The sequence below is a fragment of the Rhamphochromis sp. 'chilingali' genome (genome assembly GCF_963969265.1).
Source record: "Rhamphochromis sp. 'chilingali' genome assembly, chromosome: 13".
Taxonomy (NCBI): Eukaryota; Metazoa; Chordata; class Actinopteri; order Cichliformes; family Cichlidae; genus Rhamphochromis; species Rhamphochromis sp. 'chilingali'.
In genome coordinates this window covers 11,913,065-11,920,448 of record NC_137940.1, presented here as the reverse complement: position 1 = coordinate 11,920,448, position 7,384 = coordinate 11,913,065, and positions in this window count along the sequence as shown.

The following is a 7,384-nucleotide window of genomic DNA, read 5'->3' as shown; positions in this document are numbered from 1 at the left end:
AATAACATAAGATAAAACTGACTGTTAGTTAGAAAAGTGGCTAATTCTGTCAATCCACTACTTTTATTAAATAGATCAGAGATAGATGGATTATCATGTTTGTTTTTTTCCCACTACATTAATGATGTATCCAGATGACTGTTTTAGAGCCACATATCCGGTTTATGCAGCTCTGGGCTCATAGGGCAGAATCATCAGAGTCATGGTGTTAGCCCTAGCATCACATCTAGGAAACAGCACAATATAATAATAGCTGTCAAATTGTGCCAAGTATAATCATCGGGTCATAATGCAGTACTTTCCCAAGTAAATATTTAGTGATAAAGACATATTACAACATTGTTATCTTCAGCTACACTTGTTAGCATGCTAACATGCAAACCAAAGGCTAACTGTGCTACTGTTAGCACTCTATCAGACGTTCTATAACAATGACAATTTGTGTAGTACTCAGAAATAAGTGTAGATTAAACGTAATACTGAGACACTAAAAGGAAGCCAAAAACAAACTGAAAACATACATTGCATGCTTAAATTCTTTACAGATGGTTGACAAGCAAATAATCATTTTTGTGTTTGGTGGAAATGAGCATTTCTATAAGCAAACACTCAACTAAGAACCACTCGCTGAAAATAGCATTCTTGTTAGCATTTCCGATGGAGGTCTATTACATGAGCTTTACAGTTTGAACAGTGCTTGAAATTTACTTTTGCCCTTTGTTCCAAATATGTTTTCTCTCCATAACAGCTGACTGGAACACATCAGCTATTCTCTCAGTCACTTTAAATTTACAGCTGCCTACCTGGTGGCGTGTTGCCTACATGCACGCAACACACACCCAACACTCTTTCAGACTTTGAACCTACAGCAAACAGCACAGAAAGAACTGAGATCAAAACAACTCTGAGCAGGTGCTGAACCCGCTGGGGTCAAAGGTCAAATATCAATCAAGAACAGCTATTGGCAAAGAGGAGCGAAGAGGCCAAAAGTTAACAGCTCTCCCCGACTCCTCCCTGTGTCTGGTCTCTACATTAACAGTCCGGCGGCATCCTTCCTGCTTTTACGCTGACCAGCTCAGCCGTTTCTATGGCAACACAACGACCTCTGCCTGTGTGTGTGTGTGCTGACTCATAGTACTGACCAACCTCCCTCTCCGTCCATCCAACCCAACACAATCCTTCCTTCTTTGGAAAGCTCTGCCCTTTGAATGAGGAGATGTGTGTTTGTATAAGCTCTGAGCTAAATGACTTCTGGATTACATATTACCATCTGTACAGCTGAAGCGTTCCAGTTTTAGTTTGATACTAAAGTTGTGTTGAATACATATATTTATCAAATACCAGATGATTAAGCTACTTTTTATTTTATTAGAAGTTTATAATCCAGAATCAATAGTAACAGTGCTGAATAGATATGCCCAGAATGAATTCAGGACAAAAAAAAAAAAATTCAAGCCAGGACATATTTGAAACATTGGATAAGAAACTATAAACATCTTCATAGAGGTGTGCAAATGTCTGCTGTCAGGTCTCGCTCTGTGTGTGTTGTTGTTGTAGTGCTGTTGCGTATCTCTGTGCCAGCAGCCCAAGTGTCATATCATGGCGCCTATCAGCTGTTTAAAGGAGAACAAAAACTGTTTTCACAACCAGCACTTCGTTCATATCTGCACTTTCACTCTGTTGTTTGAGTTTGATTCATGATCTGAGCGTTATGCTCTACAGGCTTACAGGCTGTGCAGAAAGCTCCTATGGCACATTTAGTGTGTCTTAAATCCAAAGACTACTTCGTGCTTCATTTGAAGTGCTTGTGGGAACATTCTGCAGCTTTTTTTTTAATAGTCTCAAATAGGCAAAGCAACAATTCCACTCATTAAAAGCTGCAGCTGTTTTTGGAGGGTCGGCTTTTGTGAGAAAAGACGCAGGAGTCAAGACATCGGAAGAGAACCATGTTGCTCTTGGTTTCAAATGTCCAAACCTGGCTTGTTGCGAGAGAGGCAAGACACAACAGGCTAATTGTTCGGAGAACCTCTCCAGGAAAGTTGAGTGGAGTTTCGAGATACGCAGAGAGAGCTTCCCAAAATTGCCGGTCGGAACAGGGTGGTGGTAGGTGTTGTGCAGAAAGTTGTAATTGTCCAGAAAAATATGAGCGAGTACTAGACTATCCTCATTAAAGCATTGTTTGTGCATCTTAAATCAGGTACTACCGACGATCAGTCTGCTGGAGTGGCTCCAAATCTTGGTTTATCTGGGTATCAGTCTTGACACTGATACCCAGACCCTGACAACCAGCTCTTCTTGGTTGGAGCTCTAGGTCTTCCAAGAAACACATTTCTATAAGGAACTCCTTCTAAGCATGTCGTCATGCCTGAAAACAACTCAGCTAGCAGGCATCCAGGAGGCCGATGCTTTTCTGTGGGCCCGCTGTAGTCATTAGGAACATGGCATGAAAATAATACTGTTGTTTCAGATTTTTGTCTCATATTTTCTTCTAATTTTGAAAACATATTTGGTATTCATACCTCCACAGGGTGGGCAAAGGTAGAGAAGGGAAAAAAATATATTTTTACTTTTTTTTTTTTTTTATCATATCAGAGATAAACTTACATCAGCCACCAAGTTAAAAAGCCCTGGAAATGCTGGAAATGAAATGAAATTTTCTCCTTGAGTTATTGGGGTGAAAAGAAAAATATTAATCTCTTTCACCCACAATAGCAATCAGACCATCAGACCCATTCATTCAGTGTTTCAGCTTGTCAGCTTAACAGATGAAATCCATGAAAATGACACACCCGAAACCACACGATGAACCAAAATCTGGTTTCCATCCCACTGGACCTGTTAATGTTCACACTCAATAATCAGCTCGCTCACTTCATTAAACCATAGGCAATTCAGAACAGGTGTTTTTAATCAATAGCGTGTGTTTCTGTAGTTTGACTGACAGAAGACTTCCTGTTTCTCTGCGGTCTGGCTCACTGTCAGGAAAAGAAACTGTAATGGCAGTCATTAGGCGGGCAGCTAGCAGCTTTTTCTCCCCCAGAAAATTACTGTAATTTCATGGCAGCGGCTAAAATATCATCAGGCTGGGACAGAGTGCCTGTCATCAGTCAGGTTCAGCTGAGTGGAAGGCAAGGTTACAGATACTGCCACTGTACTCGCACGTTACTTCAGCTGCACACTTTCCTTTGCCAAAACACTCATGTAAAAATAATCACAGCTCCTTTTCAGGATTTTAAAGTTGCACTAGTCTTTTGTGGTTGAATAGCTTCTCCAGAAGATTTCTTTTAAAATAAACTCAGAATCTTCACTCATCCATACATAATGCTGATACATTAAGAAGATATCAGGACCCAGCTCATGTAAAATCAGCAGTTGTTGTGAGCATTTATGAGTCTTTCCCCTATAAAGATCACATTTGATGAGCTACCCTGTACCCTGTAGTCTTTATCAGTAAAGACATGGTTTGGGCACCATTAGAATAGACTGTGTAGAGATCACCCACATTAACTTCTGATGCACATTCAGTCATTTTATTCTGGAATCCAGTCTGAAATATGACAGGAACAAAGGTTATCCCCAAACGTTGCTCATGGGGGAAAGAGTTTACAACAATTTTACAACAATTTAGCTACAGAAATAACATCAACGACATCAAGAACCTAAAATTCCACCACAGGTCTTTTGGTACTTTTTAGTATTAGTATTACTAGAGTAACTAAAACCAAAGAAACCAAAATAAATATGTCGTTACTGCATGGGAAGGTTCGGGTATTTCCTTGAATTTGTCACCTTTCTATATTATTCCTTTTAGCAGTAGCGCTCGTACTAATTATTTGTTACTGGCTGTTCATTGTTGTTAGTATAATGTTTTGAAGGTTGTGTGTATTCACTGATTCGAACAGCTACTCGCAGTGTTTATAGTGGTGAAGTTGCGGGTCCAGAATGGTTGGGGAGTTTCATCACAAAGGGCCTTTGTAACACTGACACACAAACACAGACATACAACACACACATTCCTAAGGCGTGGGTGTCTGTCAGCACAAAGTAATCCTCTCAGCTTGTGTGTGTGTACGCACACACACACATCGAGGCATGTCTGACAGGTAGAAAACACCTCACTCCTCAAATTACATCAAATTATTGGATTCATGAAGACACCCAGTACCAGCTCTCCTTGAAATAACTGATTTAAACAGTTCACACTCTGTTCGGATGGCAGGAGATTAGCATCTGAACGTTTCGCTCAGGTGTTTATAGGACACATTAAATGAGTCTGAGGTTCTGCTGGAGAGTCACCTCCTCCAGTTTAAGAGGAAGAGAACTGTTCATCTTGTTTAAAATTCAAAATATTTGTCCAGTTATTTTTGCCACAGGATTTGGATACCTGTAAGTATGACTACATTTAGCTCAAATCTTAAAAGTAGAAAAAGCATCTGTCTAATAAACCCAGACTGAAAGCTGGTCCCACAGAAAATCAGCCTGAGAGCTGAAAGCTCTAAGAACAACAAGCCAGCAGTCTGAGTCTTTTAAAACTTACACACTAATAATTACACTATGAAATTTATAATGACTTAAAAATGCGAGATTCAAGTTTATTGTCTTATACACTGCAAAACACAAGTGGTTACACAAAGCAATGAAATTCTTACTTCCAGCTTCCCTTCAAACAACTAAATAAACAACTATCTAAAATAAGAATAAACTTAACTCTGAGCGTAGAATATAGTAAAACAGTAAAACAAGTGCTTGTGTAGCTTGTGTGTGGGTGTAGTCAGAATTTAAAGTGCGAGTAGTTGCAAGACTATCACAGTGGTAATATATACAGTATATACAATATTAAAATAGTTTATATTGTATGAGGTTGTATTATATAAATGTACAAAATTGCAAATTTACAGCTCAAAGATAAACACAGAGATAGAGTGTACCTCAAAGTGCTGTGAATTATTAGCAGCAACCCACATTAGCTTTGAAAACATTACGCAAGCTACCAAAGATGTCATGATGCAAAACAGCAACTTCAGTTTGTCCTGCTGTACCTCATATAATATACAGTACAAATATACAATCACAGAACTTCCAAACATGAAGGGAAAAGCTCTGTATCATCAGCACCACTCATGTGGTTTGAGCTAACCTATCGTGGTGGCTAGTTAGCTTGCTAACTCGGTGGTTTTAGATAAACAATGTAATGAGAGTTACTTTGTAGATTCCTGTTCTCCTTATGATAAATGATACGTCTGCTGACATGGTGGAAATGTCTGTCTACAAGCAGCTAGCACACCTGTAAGTAAGCCTTTGGGAGATTAGAAAATGTTAGCATGCTAACATATGAAAACAAAAAGGTAAAGGTGATGAACAAAACACCTGCTGACCATCATTATTTCAGCATACACTTCCCATATCAGCAGCCAAAGTTTCACAGAGCCGCTGTTTTTGCATCCACATACCATGTAAAAAAATACATAAAACTGGGACCAAAGCAAGTTGGGGCTCAAATTTAAGATGAAACCAATAAAATTAAAGTAGACCATTTTCTTCTGTCTTAGTGTATACGGAAAGGAGAGGAATTAAACATTTTAAAACAGTTAAGTAAATGATTAAAATAGAGTGATGGTGTAAAAAAAAAAACCTCTCGTGGTTTCCTGCCAAAAGCTTATTTTGAGAGCCAAAGGACGGCTCAGGAGCCATTCACAGGAGCCGTTTGGCCAATTTAAAAAGCAGCAGTGACAAAATGGGGACTACAACAACAAGCAGCAACATTTTTCAATCACTTCAATCACAGTTCAGTGCTTCAGTGGACGCCACCAGAACGTTCCTGCTTGCTCTCAGGGAAGAAGAAGAACAGGACAGGAGTGAAATCATCTTCAGAAAACATAAAATCATCTTAGCCTTTTGAGAAGTGCCAGTTTATTTTAAACAATCCATAGAGAGCCGAGAGAGCCATGAAGGAACTCTTATTCAGCCTCTCTCTCAATCTCTGTCTATCTCGGTCGCCCCCTCAGGGCTGTGATTGTGTTCGAGCCACTGAGACGACTCAATACAAAGATCAGTGTGTGTGTCTGTGTTTTACTTTTATGTGGCGCCAGAAATCAAAAACACAAGAAACATAATTTTGTTATTGTGTTATTGTGTGTTCAGTGCATTTATATAGATTTCTCTCTCTCTATATATATATATATGTGTGTGTGTGTGTGTGTGTGATGTCTTGCCACCTGCTCCAACAACACAAGTGAAGTGGAATGGAAACCTGCCTCAGGGTTTACACACACACACACACACACACACACACACACACACACACACACACACACACGCACACAGGAACAAAACAGGCGACAGTAGATGCAAGCATGACGAGAGGAGGGGGAGTGTGGGCCCTGTAAAGAGGAAAAAATGAGGAGGTGGAGGAGATGATGAAGCCGAGTGCAAAACACACACGAACACACACGCAGACACACTCAAACCTCACACAGACACACGCTCACTCCACATATCAGCATGTATGTTAGCGTTATGTTTGTGAGTGTGTGTGACTGGGCTGGTAGCAGGTGGTATGACTCAGGAGAGAAGAGGGCTGCAGATGTGCACCGCATAATACACATGCATGCACATACACACCTGTAAGTGGGGTCAGAGGTCAGATGCTGTACAGCTGCTCTGCACACCGGGCTGCTGAACTCTATCTGCAGGAAAGTACGCACACACACACACACACACACACACACACACACACACACACACACACACACACACACACACACACACACACACACACACACACACACACACACACACACAACATAGCTGCTTATTGTTATCATCAGCAGTGGCGGCAGCAGCTCGGATGCTGCCTGCAGTGTGACTGTGTTGTGTTGATAGAAGCAGAGCAGGATAACAGAAATGCAAAAAGATGGGATGGGATTGGTTTGGTTCACGTGTTGCTGACCTTGATCTTGATGTGGACTCCACACTGACACAACAAAGCTGAAGCCTGCTTCATTTTGAGCAGATTTCGGCTGCCACAACTGGACATTTGTCATAAATAACAAGGGGTTTTGTCATTCTTTTCTTTGGTGAGGGGCACTTTGATAAAAGTCAGCTTTCCAAGCAGAAATGAAATCCAAATTGGCAAAAAGAAAATGCAAATGAATGCAGTTTTCCATCCACTACTGTCATGCGAATAGCAGAACTTCATTCTCCAGTTGTTGCCAATAAGCCACCACAAAAGAAGAAGAAGAAGACAGAGCAGAGATTCATTAAAAGAACTCCAGTCAAAGCACAAACGATGGAAAAGCTCTGCGGAGAACATGACTTCTTCCACTATTTTTTCTGTCTTAATTGGAATGGGGTTCACCTCTGTGAAAAACTAAACCACGCTGGC